Below are 15,921 nucleotides of genomic sequence, written 5' to 3'. Positions count from 1 at the left end.
CCCTGTTTTGAAGATCCAATGTCCTTCGCCCTGCTGAAAGCCGTTCTACACATCTATTTAAGGACAATCCTGTCTTGTGCATTTTCAGTTCAGCTACTGGTGGCGTTAGCCTTGCATTATTTCTTTTGGCAACATATTCACCCGACAGCGGAACTTAAATATCAGTTGTAAGAGGTTCGGCACCAATATTTGACCTCATGCATAAGCTGTACCTGCAAGAAACTACCGCAACTGTCATTATGATGAAACAAGTTTTTTGCTTTAGATGTACCAAAATAATCATATAAACCGCTTATCGGAATGCGCGCTCGTATGAAGCGACAAAAGATAGTTCTCCTTTTTATGTTCCAAGCTGGTGTAAAGCGTCGAGCACATTGCTCCTCGTCAGAGCGTGCACCTTCTCTGCACTGTTGGCCAATTGGCTTTCGAGTGTTTCTTTTTCTACGAGCCCGGGGATCACATCTTCGAATGCAAAAAGCGATTTGGTGCCTTCTTAAAATAAAGGTAACTTCGACTTATTAAATGATTAACAACCATAATTATTACCTTCATTCCCTAATTAGTATGTGAAGAAACTCATTATATTATTAATTGCCCCCACCAGTGATATTGTTCACAACAATGCAAATCACCAAGAAAAGAAACTGAAGTGCTATACTGTGTTACGCTAATTTAACTGCAGCCATATATGCTATCTACGTTATAGATTTGGAGTGTATAAAGGTTATAAAAGTGTATAAAAGTTTACAAAGGTTGTTTGGGCAATGTTCGAAGTGTGCATGCCACAGGACGTCTAAGGAGGCACAGACTGCGACAGGAGGTACCCAAATTTTAGGGGAGCCTAAGGAAGATTTAGAATAAAGGGAGCCTATCGCTTACAGGGACAGGGGCCGGAGAAGCGGGCCACGAGTGCGCACGCCCAGAATGAAAAGCTCACTCTTCGCCCGGTCAGTGCAGCATTTTGTGCGTGCGCACTCGCGACCCACTATTGCCCTGTCATCCTCACTCATAAGGTCCCCCTATTCTAAAGCTCGCTATAAGCTCGACAACTCCCGTTCCTCGGTTCCCTTATTGCAGATCCTCGTTCGTGTAGCTATAAGTGAATCCCTAATCCCTTATCTGTGTGTCTGTTATCGCTCTCGTATATTAATTATCATACAGGCAACCACATACCACATTACGCGAAATACCAGTTGACGTAGACATAACTCCCAAGTCTTATGAACGGGCCTGCATGGCCTATAAGAGCAGCGAATACCCCTGTCACATTGCACTTTTCCAAGGTCTTTAGTGCAAAGTGTTTTGCTCTAAATGACCAAAACCATAAAGAGCAACGGCGCAGCTGAACGCCAACTACAAAGGTGCTAGATGACGATTATTCAGGCAAACTCCGTGAACGCCATCTGTCGACCGGCAAAAATCACATCAAATATATAAAGCACTTCAACGAAAGCGTGGCAATACGAAATAAGCAGTGAATTAGCGAGCAACACTGGCAAGCCAAAAATGCGCGCACAACAAGACGGCAGCAAAGAACACCGCACAAAGAACAAAGCGAGCAAAGCAAAGCATGTATATGTCGATGCGGCTACTAAGCATTCGAAGTCTTCTCTCAACACTCCAAACTTTTAAAGTCCACTGCAGAAAAATTAACCCTAAACAGAAATAAATTGGCCTAACTATAATGTTAAAGATGATATTCGCATCAACGTTCTTTTTTATTTTTTGAGCTCACTCGCTTGCGGTCATCCTTGGGCTGCTTCTTTAGGCAGCTTGAAGGCCGCTGGCGACCGCTTTTCCCATCCCATGGGCCTTTTTCCCAAAAATCACGAGTCCGTGCAGCTGCGCGTCAACAGCCTTTGGAGCAAAGAACCTTGATTCCCAAGGCCTTAAAGTGCCCGTGTGACAAGGGTATAAGTCGAGATCCAAGGGTCCTGAATCCAAGGGTCCCAGGTATCTTTAAGGATCCGAATGTCATGGTTCCGAGGATCCTGCAGCAAGGGTCCAATGGTCCAACATTGGTCTCAGGATCCTGCAAGGGTCCGAGGGTAATGCAATTGTTCCAGGATCCTGCAAGGGCCCAAGGGTCATCAATGGTACCAGGATCCTGCAATGGCACAAGGATTCTGCAATGCCAAGCTTAAGTTGGCAGCGTCTGACAACTTTGCCATGTAATGTGGTAGCATGACGTCACACAACCTGACGACCGGCCAGTGCACATCCATGCCTAAGATTTTTGCTCTGACAGAGCGAATCGACGCTGGACTTTCTGGAGAATGGGGCCTTTGACAACGTTCTCTCGCTAGGTGTTTACGCGATGCGTGTGGTCGCGAATAAATTCATCGAGAGCGGTCTTACAACCCATTTGCCTGCTTTTAATATACCAATTAGTGGAGCGTATGCATATCTCCTTCATACGACAACATTTGTTGTCAAACTTTCTCGACAACTTGTATTCTTATAGCGCACAAGCAACACACTCTTAATCTGTTCCACATAAGTTCCGGTCATAAGTGGAAATTTGAAAAATGTTCCACTTATAAGCGGAACTTTTTAAAAGTTCCACTTATAACTGGAACCTATATGGAACCAGATTAAAGTGTACAAATTATTCAGGATGCACACAGTACAATGAGAATAATGTTCAAATTGGCAAAAAAAAAAAAATAAGAGCAAGATCTGTAACTCATGCCATACTGCGACAACAAGGAAGCCGACATGGTGTATACATGCAGCACAGAAGTTCGAGAGTCGAGACCGCCGTGGTCGAGACTGCATAGATGCACCGAGGTTCGCAGAACACGTATGCTCCATCACGTTGGGAGACGAGCAACGTGTTACTGTATTACTCCCGCATCTCGTACGAGTGCAGAAGGAAAGGGCTGCTCGCTGACATCATAGAAATGGCGTCACGCCGTTGACAAAGCGGAGTTTCAACTTCGACAAACAGATCGATCTTTAACGGTGACACAAATACGTATACGCGTAGACGTGCTGTGGTGTGGAGGGAACGAACACGTTTACTTTCGCATTCAAGCACGTGTTGCGAGGAAGCACAAGTTCAGGAAAAAACAAAACAAAAGTTGGTTCGTCTGCAGACCCATACATTAAATATTAGTTTTAATCTCTGTTCAGTTAGGTACTCGATTCCAAGCAGTAAAAGGAGGCATTAACTTATCGTGTGCGTTGACTTAACCGAACGTAAACAACGAAGCTTGCGCTTATATAGTACAGGTATACATCCGCTTTTGGCAAGCTGGTATAAAATGAAGATACAAAGGGCATTGAGCTCGCGACCGCTCGAACCTGAAGCGGCAGCGGTATAAAAGCGGAGTTTAATTAGCAATATGAGCAAACTGTCTCTTGTTTTTTCTTCCTCTCTTCTTATACCGTTTTCGGGCCTTCTGCGAGGGCATTCAGACTTTTGACAAGAGCCATTTGGTTATAGCGCTGTCGCTATTGCGGCCGGCGCCTCTTTGGTTGTGCACGGCATATTCGAGAGCCGTGTGGCGGGCCATTCTGCCGGTCCACCGCGAATACGTTATCGTGACTTACTCTTTGCCTACGTCGTTTCGAAGATTAACACGAAACGGCACTAGTGTGTACGCGAGCCTAACGCCTGCGTGCATGACGCAACCCGTTTCGAGGACACATGGCTACCGGAAGCCGTATATATCCAGCGTGCGCAGGAACGCGCCGCTGATGTCGTCGCTTTCTTTCCTATATCTAAAGAGGCAGGAAGCCGTTTAGTTAAGAAGCAATCCGGTGGAACGGTCTTGCAGGCGACCGGCCGTCGCCTTCCCAATTACGGTGGGAATGTATTAGCCGTGCTTATAATCAGGCGATATGCATGCGCAAGACGCTGCTACGCCAGCAGGTACCGGAGCCACACCGATAAGCCCTTGTGTATATAGGAAAGGGGGGGGGGCATCAAGTACACCTGAGGCATCTGAGTCCTATAACTTGCCGAAGATAACTCTATAGACAGAAGATAACTTTATACAAACAGGTCGCCGCTTTGTCGGATCGCCGTTTTGGCGCATGGTTCTGGAGCGCGGGTAGCGGGAGCGGAAGGACATTTTGATTTCGGAGTAAAAAATATTGCCGATGTCATCTGAGCATGATACGCAGCTGGTGCTCGTGTTACTCCGCAGGATTAAATTAGCCCGTGTTTCTATAATCAGATTACTCGATGACGTGAAAACTAGCTGCCAGCTGAACGGCTCAATTCATTCACCCGATATAGGCGCACATGAAGATAAGCACTTCTAGTTCGCCTGCCTTCCAACATAGAGTAAATCGATCCAGTACAAACACCAATATCTCAATGACCGTACCTTGGATTCTCAGCTCTGAACATGGCCAAAAAACGTCGCTGCAGTCCGATTTTTGTTTTCTCGGTGCGCAGAAGCATTTCAGACATGAACTGGCCAGATAGGACCGGGAGTAATCTTGAGAGCTTTTCGCATAGTCAGCAAAAAATAATAATAATAAAAATACAACTCAGCCGGTGAATAGTAGCCGGTTTCTCACGAACCATTCCTAGACAAAGTCATTCCTAAGAAGCTGTCTTTCTGATGCATGCCTCAGCCAAGCTGAGGCTTTCTAGCTGCCTTCCCAGAGAGGCCTCTTTTGTCCGCGGGCGCTGGACGACTCGGATACACTGATAGCGACACCCGGCCTGTCGCGTGGAAGTGGCAACAGTCACACATCACCCGGGAGTAGCCAGGACTCTCACTCCACTGGCACAAACGACGATGAGGACAGCGAGGCGGATGCGTAGATGTACCGACCACATCATATAGCGTCCCCCCCCCCCCCCACGAAAGAGCGCCTCGGTATCTCAGCGAAACTGTGTATATGTATACTTTAACAGGAGAAGGTCCTTAAACACCTCGCGTTCCGTGACGGCGTTCGCAGGTCAGGGTCGCAAACTTTTTTCTTCGATGGACGATGCAACGAGTCGTGTTGTTTTTACACGTCCATAAACACACTGAGACCCGTAAGTTCTTGCACAAAGTAAACAAAGTAACTCTGGAAAAAAGAAGAAAAAACGGAAAAGAAAGGAAAGGTAAACGACTCAAGGGCAGAGCCGCTCGGGCGGGGATAAAAAACGCGTTCCTCGGAGTTTTTAGCGCCGTCGGTCCACGAGATGAGATAAACGGCACAAAGCGTGGAGGAGATACGCAAGCGAGAGAACAAAAGAAGAAAAAAAAAAGAAAACAGAGAACAAAGAGAGAGGCAATAATTGTGGTGAGCACAGGGCCCCGCTGTGCTCGTATCTCGCAGGGTGCGTTCTCGAGTCGTTGTTCTCCGTCAAGAGAGCATGGCCGCTCGAGCTCGCCAGCGAGCAGAGCAAAAAAGATTGGCGTCTCCCCGCGCTTGTTATGTCGCTCGCCAGACAGTGCGAGGAACGATTGAAACCGACGATAAGTGGGGAACTCGCCGGGAGAGCGACAAGGAACGCACCGGCAAGCCGGATCGCCACCGATGCATCCGCAAGACGTTTCACAAGCAAATAAAGCAAGCTGCAGAGAGGCTCCTCCTCGTGCTGCCGTTCCTCCGAGAACTCGCGGAACACTGAACGAGCCTGCGTCTCTCTGCCGTTCTCTGTCCTTTCTCTCAACTATTACTTATTTTTTATTACTATCTCATCGCCGTGCGTGACGCTGACCCTCAAAAGCGTGGACGAGGAGAGAGAGGCAAACAAAACAAGTCTCCTGTCTCCTTGTCCCTGTATCTGCTCCACTGTTACTCACTGAAGTTTCTGACCGAGAGTGTGCCGCACAAAAGGTGGAAAACGTGAAGTCTCGTAAAACGGCTGAAGCCTCCAACGACAGTTTATTTATTTATTTGCTCTTTTTTCAGTACTCATTTTCGGCAAGGCACGAGCACGCCGCACTTCGCACGCTGGAAGAACTGAGCCAGCCGTCGAACTGAGAATGAAACGGGCCAGCCGGGTGGCAAAAGGTGGTGGAGGAGGTGAAGGAAGGGAAGAGGGAATGGAGGCTATCCGTGTCTTCGGAAAGACACAGACGGAACATGAGATTACCGAGAGAGATAGACAAGGCACGGAGGAGAAAAGGAAAAAAAAAAAACAATGAAAGACGGACGGGAAGGGGCGAAGGGCAGGTAAAGAAAGAGGGCTAGCCACCGCAAGAAGCGGAGACCACAGATTAACAACGAGAGGATAGGTTATAATTCGCTGCCCCCTGCCTTCCATCGCCGCCACCTCCGACGACCTACACCGACTTCTTCCGGAGCTGAAACACGGCGGAGGATGACGCGTGAGCGAACGATGAGACGCTTCTTTACCTTCTCCTCCTCATCATCTAGCTCCCTTTGAGGCTGAAGAATGGGCAAGAGGGTTAGGAGGGAGCTAGAGAGGGGGGAACGACACGCCGCGTCGGAGCCTGCCCCCCGGAGCGCCGGTCCCGGCCAGGTATATACACATGAACACGCGCGCGGAGGCCAGACGTCTTGGCAGCACGAGACACAAGTGCAAACAGGCTTGAAAAATGAGCGGCCGGCCTGGCGCCTGGATGACGCCGTGAAGACGGCGGCGGGCGAGGGGGTCGCGCCGTAGCTGCCGCGAGCTCACTGCGGTCGGGCTCCCGTAAATACAATATGGACATGGACCACGCTGGTGCTTCTGCTTGCTGCCGGTCCTAGCTGCTGCACCGGAATAGCCACCGTGGTGCGCGCATTGCAGCGCCGTTTAGTATGCCTGAAAGGAAAGGAGGTCAGCGCATACGGAGTGGCGATATAGACTTGGTGGTGAAAATGTTAGATTCACACGTTCGGAGATAGATTGATGCGGACCGGGGTCCCTAGTTCGTTTGAGGGTTTCAACCTCCTGCCGCGTGCTCCTTGATTATTGAAAAAGCATTTGAACTTGGTTACAGCCAGGGCTCAAAGTCTAGGGGGTCTCGGGGAGTATATGAGAACCCCCATCAGCATGAGGGGTCTGAGAACCCTCCGCAGTCGGATACTGTATAAGGACTGCATGGATACTAAGCAGGCTGCCATCTTTTATTCTCATCAGTGCTGGTCAGGATTCTCCTCTATTGTTTCGGCAATTTTACAGTTATTCTAAAATCCTAGAATCAGAAAAATAATTCCTGCCCTTTGTATAAAACGATGTGCGAAGCAGGCCACCCGCCGATTTCTCTCTCTCTTTCTATTTTCCTTTCCACCTGTGCTCGAATCACTAGAGACTCCCCTCCGATGGAGTCAGTGTTCACGCACTGCATGGTTACAACTAACCACATACTGCCCAGTGCCCAGTAACTATAGCCCAATTGGCCCAAGAGCATTTACAAGCATTAAGTTACGTCCGCTTACGACGTAACTTAAGGCGGATCTGCGAGCATAAGAGTCCCTTTCCCTTCTATCCCTCATCTGACACATCCGAATTTCTAAGACCAGCCATGCACGAGGCACATCGAGTTGCCCTCCGCGTACAGGACCTCCCGTGTAAGTCATGATCGTATATCATTGCACGCGTTAGCACCCCCCCCCTCTCTCTCTCTCTCTCTTCTCTCTCTCCCAAGCACTGAACTGCTTCTCAAATGGACGCAATGGCTGTATATGAAATGTTGTCCAATAACATCGTCCCCCCCTCTCTCTCTCTCTCTTCTCTCTCTCCCAAGCACTGAACTGCTTCTCAAATGGACGCAATGGCTGTATATGAAATGTTGTCCAATAACATCGTATCAGTCATTCCGTGCAGGAGGAATCACACGGTAAATTTTCATAATAGCAATTCTTTTTGTCTATGCACACTTCAACCTTTTGAACTGGTTGTTAATACGGATATATGGCGATTGCACTGGGGACGAAATGAACAAAAAATTCGGTGGGGTCCAGGTGCCAGGAACTCCTCTGCTCAGTAGAAAGGCTGATGAAATCGCAAAGTCACACAATATGGCCGAGCGCCGGTTGTAAGCTGGGTGTGTTATGCGCCATGATGCCAACTGACTTGGCCTAGATTGAAGAAGCAGTAACTGGCTCTGCAGCAGCAGTGCATGGGGAATCAATATCATGAGATATATATAGTTTCTGCGACGGATCATAAATAACAGCCGTAAACACTTCCGAGGAATAGCAGTGGTTAAGCATAAAAAAAAAAAAATGTTATACAAGATGGTGGTTTTCACGAACCGCTCTTTGAATCAGTTCAATTGTTTGGACGCTATTTTAGTCAGGGGGACTAAATCGCTTCGCAGAGCAGGTCGACTTCGACACTGTGGGATTCGGTTCGCCACATAACTCACCACTGTAGGTTTTTCATGCCGGATCTCCTTCAACGACGCATTCTCGTTCCGTGCCCAAACTTTTATACCATTTCGTCAGTTTTCGGGTGCGCTCGTGCGGATGCTTCGACATTTCTGGTTTCCACGAGTCTAGTCTGGTTGGAACAAAGAACGAAGCGAGCGGGAGGTCAATTTTTGGAGACTAGTGCGGGAGAGAAGAATCGAGGGGTCAGTCGGGATCAAGGAATCTCTCATCTCGTGCCGTTCGGGTAGCACGCCCTCGACGCCACTGCACGGGCACCGAACAGTCGTTAACCTACAACTGCCACCTCGTAGTTGAAGCCTGTCTCACCAACGTGTCACGATGTATACACGACGCCGCCGCCACCACCGTGCGCTCTTTACCACTGCAGCCTATCCATTCGGGCCGGCGACTTGGGTTGCGACTGCGACTGCCGTCGATTTCGGACAGACTGTGCTGAAGGCATGGCGCGCGCGCTTTTGTTCCTCGTCGCAGGGCGCGAGCGACCTGTTTGACCGGCGTCGGCTCAAAGAGCGAGCGGCCTGTCATTGTACGGGTCAGCGAGCTTTCCGGTGCGCACCGCTGCCGCTAGGATTTATGCCAAACGTCGTTCATCCGAAGCGCCGCTTTCCATTCCACTGCATATTCACTTAGTACGACAAGGAGCATGTGTAGTAATATATAAAAAGCAGCCTTCGCAATGCGAAGGCTCGTATGCTGCGTGTTTGTTTACTTTCGCTTTCCTTAACTGTTTTCCTTCACAGCCCGTGAGCTTAACAACCTCTGTCACAGCCCTTAGACTATCCATTTTCTAGTGTTCAGTAAAATTTTTAAGGTACTTAAGGTAATATATAGGCGCTTTTTCAGCCCCAATATAGTAGGTGAAGGAGTTCAGAAAAGTCTCGTGTCCTTTAAGGACACCAAAAACTGTGATGTAGATGGTCTGCAAATTCTACGAATTAAGCGTGTATTTAAATATCGTAACCAGTGGCACGCATTACAAACAACGCATTGACTTCTGCTGTGTTACCTTCGGAACTCCAAGTTGCGAAAAACACTTTAGTGTTCGGAGGTGGGAAAAGTGACACGTTAACTCACTACCAGCCAATATCTATTCTGCCTGCCTTTTCCAAGTGGATAGAAAAATTTATCCATAAACCCGCGAAGCATGATAAGTGATATGTGCAAACAGCTTACATGAATACTACAGCCTTTTTTTTTTTTTTTTCCCGATTGCTGGCGTTGTCCGTGACTAATTCCATTACCTTATCACTTCTGAATCAGCTACTTTGCAAATCTCCTCAAGCAATTCACAAACCACAATATGACTATTCTTGCCATTTTTTTTACCGTCAATGGAAAAACGGTTCGCGTTACAGCCAAAACAGATTCATGACTGCCATGTAGGCCACGATATTAGTTCGCTACATCATTTTTGCCTTGCGTACAGTCAGGTCGCGTTCCTTTACCCCCGTTTCCAGCATCAGGATACATAAGGACGGTGTATTCTACAGAACGAAAAAAAAAATAACATTTCAATGCCTTCACGAATATACGGAGTGTTCTGCCCAAACGGCACCATATTCACAGCTTCATTGAAGTCATAGACGCCGATATATAGCCGTCCTAACGGAAACATGGCTAAACGAAGAGATAGAAGACTGCAAAGTGCTCCTCCCTTCAGACCTCCACTTCACCATTTACCGCAAGAATCGCATGCTAACCGAAAAGGTGAGGGAGTCCTATTGGCCATTCCTAATACTTTCACTTCCTCACACATCCGCCATGAAAATAATTTGGAAATTATCTGGGTATGCCTGCACAACGCCTCTGAGAAGCTAGTTAGTGTTTGGTGTATTCTATATACCTCCAGACACACATCAATCGTTCCCCGACTCCTTACGCCAAGAACTAACGAGTATAAGGAATGAGTATCCAAAAGCACCTATGTTTTTGTTTGGTGATTTTATTTACCCGCATGTTAACTGGTCTTCTCTCTCCATTCAAAGCTCATAACCGGCAAATGATCAGAAACATTTCTTAGACCTAACCCTTGACTTTAACCTTCAACAAATGATAACAAGTGGCCACCAGAGGAGACAACATTCTAGGCAGTGTGCTCACAACTCGCCCTGATGATGTAAAAACTATAACTATCCTTCCTGGCTTGAGCGACCACAACCTTATTCACACCTGCACGCCACATCCATTCAAAAAGAAATCGCCATCCAGAAAACTAATAAAAGACTATAAAAGGGCTGATTTTGAAGCTATTATTAACAATGATCTTGCAAAATTTTTGAAGAACTTTCGTTGCTCTTACCTAAACCGCACAGCGAATTTCAATTGGAATCTGTACAAACGTACCTTACTGGATTTAGAGAATAAGCATGTTCCAACAATACTTATAAAATCAGATTCTAGCAATCAATGGTTCAACAAACGCTTGAAGTCTCTCCTCGGTAAAAAGAAATGCCTGTATACTAGCAGCAAAGTTGCACAACAGTCACTCAAGATGGGAGAAATATCGCCTGTGTGCCCAACAGTACGCTACAGAACTTACAAACGCCAACGATAAGTTTTATTCGCAAGATTTATTATCCATCCTTCGATCTCACCCGAACAAATTTTGGCGCATGTTGGTTGTCTAGAAAATCAGAAACTCGCAATATACAACTCCTGGATTCTGACTGCGAAACAATCAAAAGCGACGAATTCGCAACTGCTCTCAACAATTACTTTACATCAGTTTTCTCTGCCACTAAGGTTACAGCTAATGAACAAATTTCGGAAGTCTCACCCCAACAAGTGTCTAAATTGAAATTAATCCTGAAGGTAACTCTAAGATTATTGCTTCACTATCAACCTCTGCGGTTGAACTAATTACACGTTACTAAAATTACCATTTTGTGTTCTAGCCAGATATTACATCTAATATTTACGAAATCCTTAGACACCGGTGTTGTCTCAGATAATTGGAAAAAAGCTCAAATTACAAACATATTTAAGGCAGGTGACCGTACGTGACCTATACCAACTATCGTCCAATCTCTCTCACTAGCATACCATAGAAATTACTTGAGCATATTATTTATTCCAATATAATGACCTACCTAGAATCAATTAACTTTCTGTCCGAACCAACATGACTTTCGGATGCAGCTATCAGGCGAGAGACCCAGCTCGCTGAATTCATCCATGACATATCACAGCACTTAGAAAGCCACGCCCAAATTGGCGCAGTCTTCCTAAACTTCTCAAAAGCGTTCGATCGTGCTCCTCATAACTATCTTCTTTTAAAATTGTCATCGCTCGGAGTTTCGCAGAATCTCCTGACCTGGCTAGAACATTACCTTCACGAACGCAAACAGTTCACCTATATAGAGAGTTTTAGTTTACCGTGATCCGCCACCGCGCGTTCCAGTGCGCATGCCCAGACCCCCTTGACGCCGATAGATGGCGCCACATACTGGATCTCGGCAGATAGACCTGCCGCGTCGGGACCAATCAGCTTGCATGCGCCCCGCCCACGCGCGGTAGAGGATCACGGTGGCGGGTCGCAGATCACGGTAAGCTAAATCTCTCGAATACGGCACCTCAGCTCGTAGCAACGTAAAATCCGGCGTACTGCAAGGAGCAGACTTGTCACCTCTTTTATTCCTCATTTACATCAATCACCTGCCAATTAACACAAAATCCATGCTACCTTTATTTTGCAGATGATTGCGTTATTTACAGCCCAATCCTCAGCGCTAACGACTGCACCACTCTGCAACAGGAGTTAACATCTGCCGCAACGTCGTGCGACAAATGGCACATGTCTCTTAATCTAAGTAAATGCCAATAAGATTTTCGCGCAAACGCACCGTCATTGACTGCACTTATAATACAAAATCAGTGGCCATTGCAACGTCATCTTACAACTACCTGGGAGTGCAATTACCTCATCGCTATCATGGACAACAGACATTCAATCCATCTGTTCAAAGGCATCACGCGCACTTGGTTTCCTTCGACGCAATCTAAAGTCTGCATCAGCCGAAGTACACAAGTTGGCATATACAACATTCGTACGCCCGAAGCTATAGAGTACGCGTCACCTGCCTGGCATCCTCCGCAAGTATACCACCTCAGACATCGAAGCCATTCAAAACCGCCCCCCCCCCCCCTTTTTCATCACATCACAATAATTAAAAAATACCAGCGTCACTTTACTAAAACGATCTCTCGACCTGCCGACACTTGCATCCCGCCGCGTAATCTCACGCCTATGCATTTTCCACTCTTTCTTCTATCGTTCGCCAAGACATCCTTTGCTGAAACCGCTCTCAAGAACATCATGCCATCAAACCACAGCCACCCCATCGCACGCATTATCACCCGCACCTCCGCCATGAGCAGTTAGTTTTTTTCCTGACGCCATAGTGCTTTGGAATGGCCTTCCTGATAACATAATCACATGCACTAACCGCAATTTATTCCGTGACAATCTGGCTAATCACTTTCCGTAACCTTGCGACATATTTTTCATCCCTACGCACTGCCATAATCCGAGGCATGTTAGAACCCTATTGGGATCTGAAGCTTAAATACTATACATGTTTTCTATTTTATTTTGCTGAAAACCTGCTTTTGCACAACTCTTCACTTTTGTTCTTAGGTTCCATATTATTGTGTTTCTTTTGTAGCTTGTGCACTTTCGTTTTGTTCCCCCACTACCACAAGCCTATATAGGTACTCCCCTCTCCATTGCATTACTCTTTACATTTTGTTCTAAGGTTGCGTATTATTGTGTTCCTTCTGTAACCTGTTCATTCTCGTTCTATTCCGCCACTACCCACAAACCTATATGTACGAACCCCCCCCCCCCCCCTCCCCCTTTATGTAATGCCTTCGGGCCTTTAAGGGACAGATAAATGAAATAAAATGAAATATATTAGCATTTTCAACAAAACCACCGCGGAATACGGCACCGGCAATTGAGGCACTTATTAAATTTTGCACGATGTTTAAGAATTCAAGCAGATGTAAGTTGTAAAAAAAGCATGCCACTTTGTTTTTTTTTTCTTTGCTTTTTTTTTTTTCAACTAGATTTTAAGCAAATGACGTAATCAAAGAATAAAAGTTAGGCTGCTCCTCTCAACATCAAAGGTGTGCGGAGAAGCTAAAAAGTGATGTCGCGGACGGTAATATTTCCCCTGCCTTCATCGACAAACTGTGGTGCGTCATCAGATGCCGACAAACAAGATCTCGGGGGTTTTGTTTTCGGTGGCGTCGTTTTTCTTCCTTGGACGCAATTACGCTGGAAATGGACCGTTACTGCACATGACGTCATCACGAGCCCCCACCTCGAGCTGTGCCCTGCGGAGAAGCCTTAAAGCCATTGAGGGTTTATTTAGCGGTTGCATCATTATTTCAAAAGCTAGCCCCAAAAATAGTTTGCAAGCTTTGTCCACACGGTGCACATACGAGACCCATTAGGGCTCGCCGAATTATGAAACATCTACAGTTGCCCTTTAAGCTTAATGCTGCCCCGAAAAAAAAATGGACGCTTACAGTTCAGCGTCCTTAAATAGAACACTGTCGGGAAACTGGTAATCATTCTTTTCCTCAACAACCGCCAAGCAGCTTGCTGATATCGCCGTATCTGAGTTGTTGAGTACTTCTTCGTGAGAGATAGCCAGTCTAATAAAGAGCTTACTTTGAAGCATTTTTCTGTCCACCACCGCGCGACACTATATTATTGTGAAATTTGAGGCTATAAGGCTGGATTGTGGCCTTAAAGTGTGTCTAGATCATAAGAAATAGTTCGCTGATTATACATTGAAACTCTTGTACCGATTATTCTGTGTCTTGTAGCGGAATTATATCGGACATCTCGAAATTAATTTCAATGGGCTCGGAGTTTCATGCTCTATACACGCGCGTTATAGTGTGTCCTCAGATAAATGAAGGTTCGGCCTTTTGGCTTTTGGTGTTTGAAGTCCCTAAGCAACTCAGGCTATGAGAGGCCGTAGTTGAGGGCTTCGGAAATTTCGACCAATGCTGCCGCCACGGTCGGCATTCGATACCGCACCCTTAAACACAGAAGTCGAGTGCCAAACACCTGCATCACCACGGCGAGGCTCAAGATGGTTGAAGTAAATAGGTATATTGTATTTGAAGGAAACCATTGAATTCTTGCTACAGGATCGAGACATTTACGTTTATTGACAGATGATAAATTCGATTTAACAATAATATATAATCAAAACGGTGAAGACCTTCTTTTAATACGGCAGGCGTGAGAATGTTTTTATTTATATTTATGTCCCACTGACCACACCAGTGAGAAGCCTAGTTAAGGTCACACCGTAAAGGATCACAGTAACCAGGATCGACACTAGTTCGGTATAGAACACAGTCATCGGTGGAGAGCGACATTGAAGAGCTTGTAATAGAGTCATTCCACGCCTTAAGTACATTTTGCGCTCGAGTCGTGGCGCAGTTGGTTAAAGCTCTCGGCTGGGGATCCAAGGGATGGTGGTTCCATTTGCGGTAGAGTCATGATTTTATTTGCTCATACTGTCGGCGTTTGTTCGTCCAGTCACACTATAGCTGTCAATAAATGACGTCATCTTGACGGCATTTGTATATTATATATATTGCACTCAATGTATACTGTGTACACACTTACACGTACATGCTTATACAGTGTGTGTGTGTGTGTGTGTGTGTGCGTGCGTGTGTGCGTGTGTGTGTGTGTGTGTGTGTGTGTGTGTGTGTGTGTGTGTGTGTGTGTGTGTGTGTGTGTGTGTGTGTGTGTGTGTGTGTGTGTGTGTGTGTGTGTGTGTGTGTGTGTGTGTGTGTGTGTGTGTGTGTGTGTGTGTGTGTGTGTGTGTGTGTGTGTGTGTGTGTGTGTGTGTGTGTGTGTGTGTGTGTGTGTGTGTGTGTGTGTGTGTGTGTGTGTGTGTGTGTGTGTGTGTGTGTGTGTGTGTGTGTGTGTGTGTGTGTGTGTGTGTGTGTGTGTGTGTGTGTGTGTGTGTGTGTGTGTGTGTGTGTGTGTGTGTGTGTGTGTGTGTGTGTGTGTGTGTGTGTGTGTGTGTGTGTGTGTGTGTGTGTGTGTGTGTGTGTGTGTGTGTGTGTGTGTGTGTGTGTGTGTGTGTGTGTGTGTGTGTGTGTGTGTGTGTGTGTGTGTGTGTGTGTGTGTGTGTGTGTGTGTGTGTGTGTGTGTGTGTGTGTGTGTGTGTGTGTGTGTGTGTGTGTGTGTGTGTGTGTGTGTGTGTGTGTGTGTGTGTGTGTGTGTGTGTGTGTGTGTGTGTGTGTGTGTGTGTGTGTGTGTGTGTGTGTGTGTGTGTGTGTGTGTGTGTGTGTGTGTGTGTGTGTGTGTGTGTGTGTGTGTGTCAGATTCACTATACGCTCACTCGCGGGAAGCGCTGCCTCGACGCCCGCTTCTCATGCTTCCACTATAGACTATATACTACTAAATTGTAGAGTTGCTAAAGCCCATATAGTGACTCCCGCTTTCTGCTGTGACGCGCGCGATCACGTGAGCGGCATCGTAACGCCATCTATACTCTGTCTACTTCTCTGATTGCACCCGCTACTGTAAGTCGCGTACATTTGTAGCGCCTGAAATAAAATCAATTTACCAGTCGAAAAAAA

This window comes from Amblyomma maculatum, chromosome 3 (genome assembly GCF_055883805.1).
Source record: "Amblyomma maculatum isolate TAMU_Amacu chromosome 3, ASM5588380v1, whole genome shotgun sequence".
Classification (NCBI taxonomy): Eukaryota; Metazoa; Arthropoda; class Arachnida; order Ixodida; family Ixodidae; genus Amblyomma; species Amblyomma maculatum.
Note: the sequence above shows the minus strand (reverse complement) of the source record.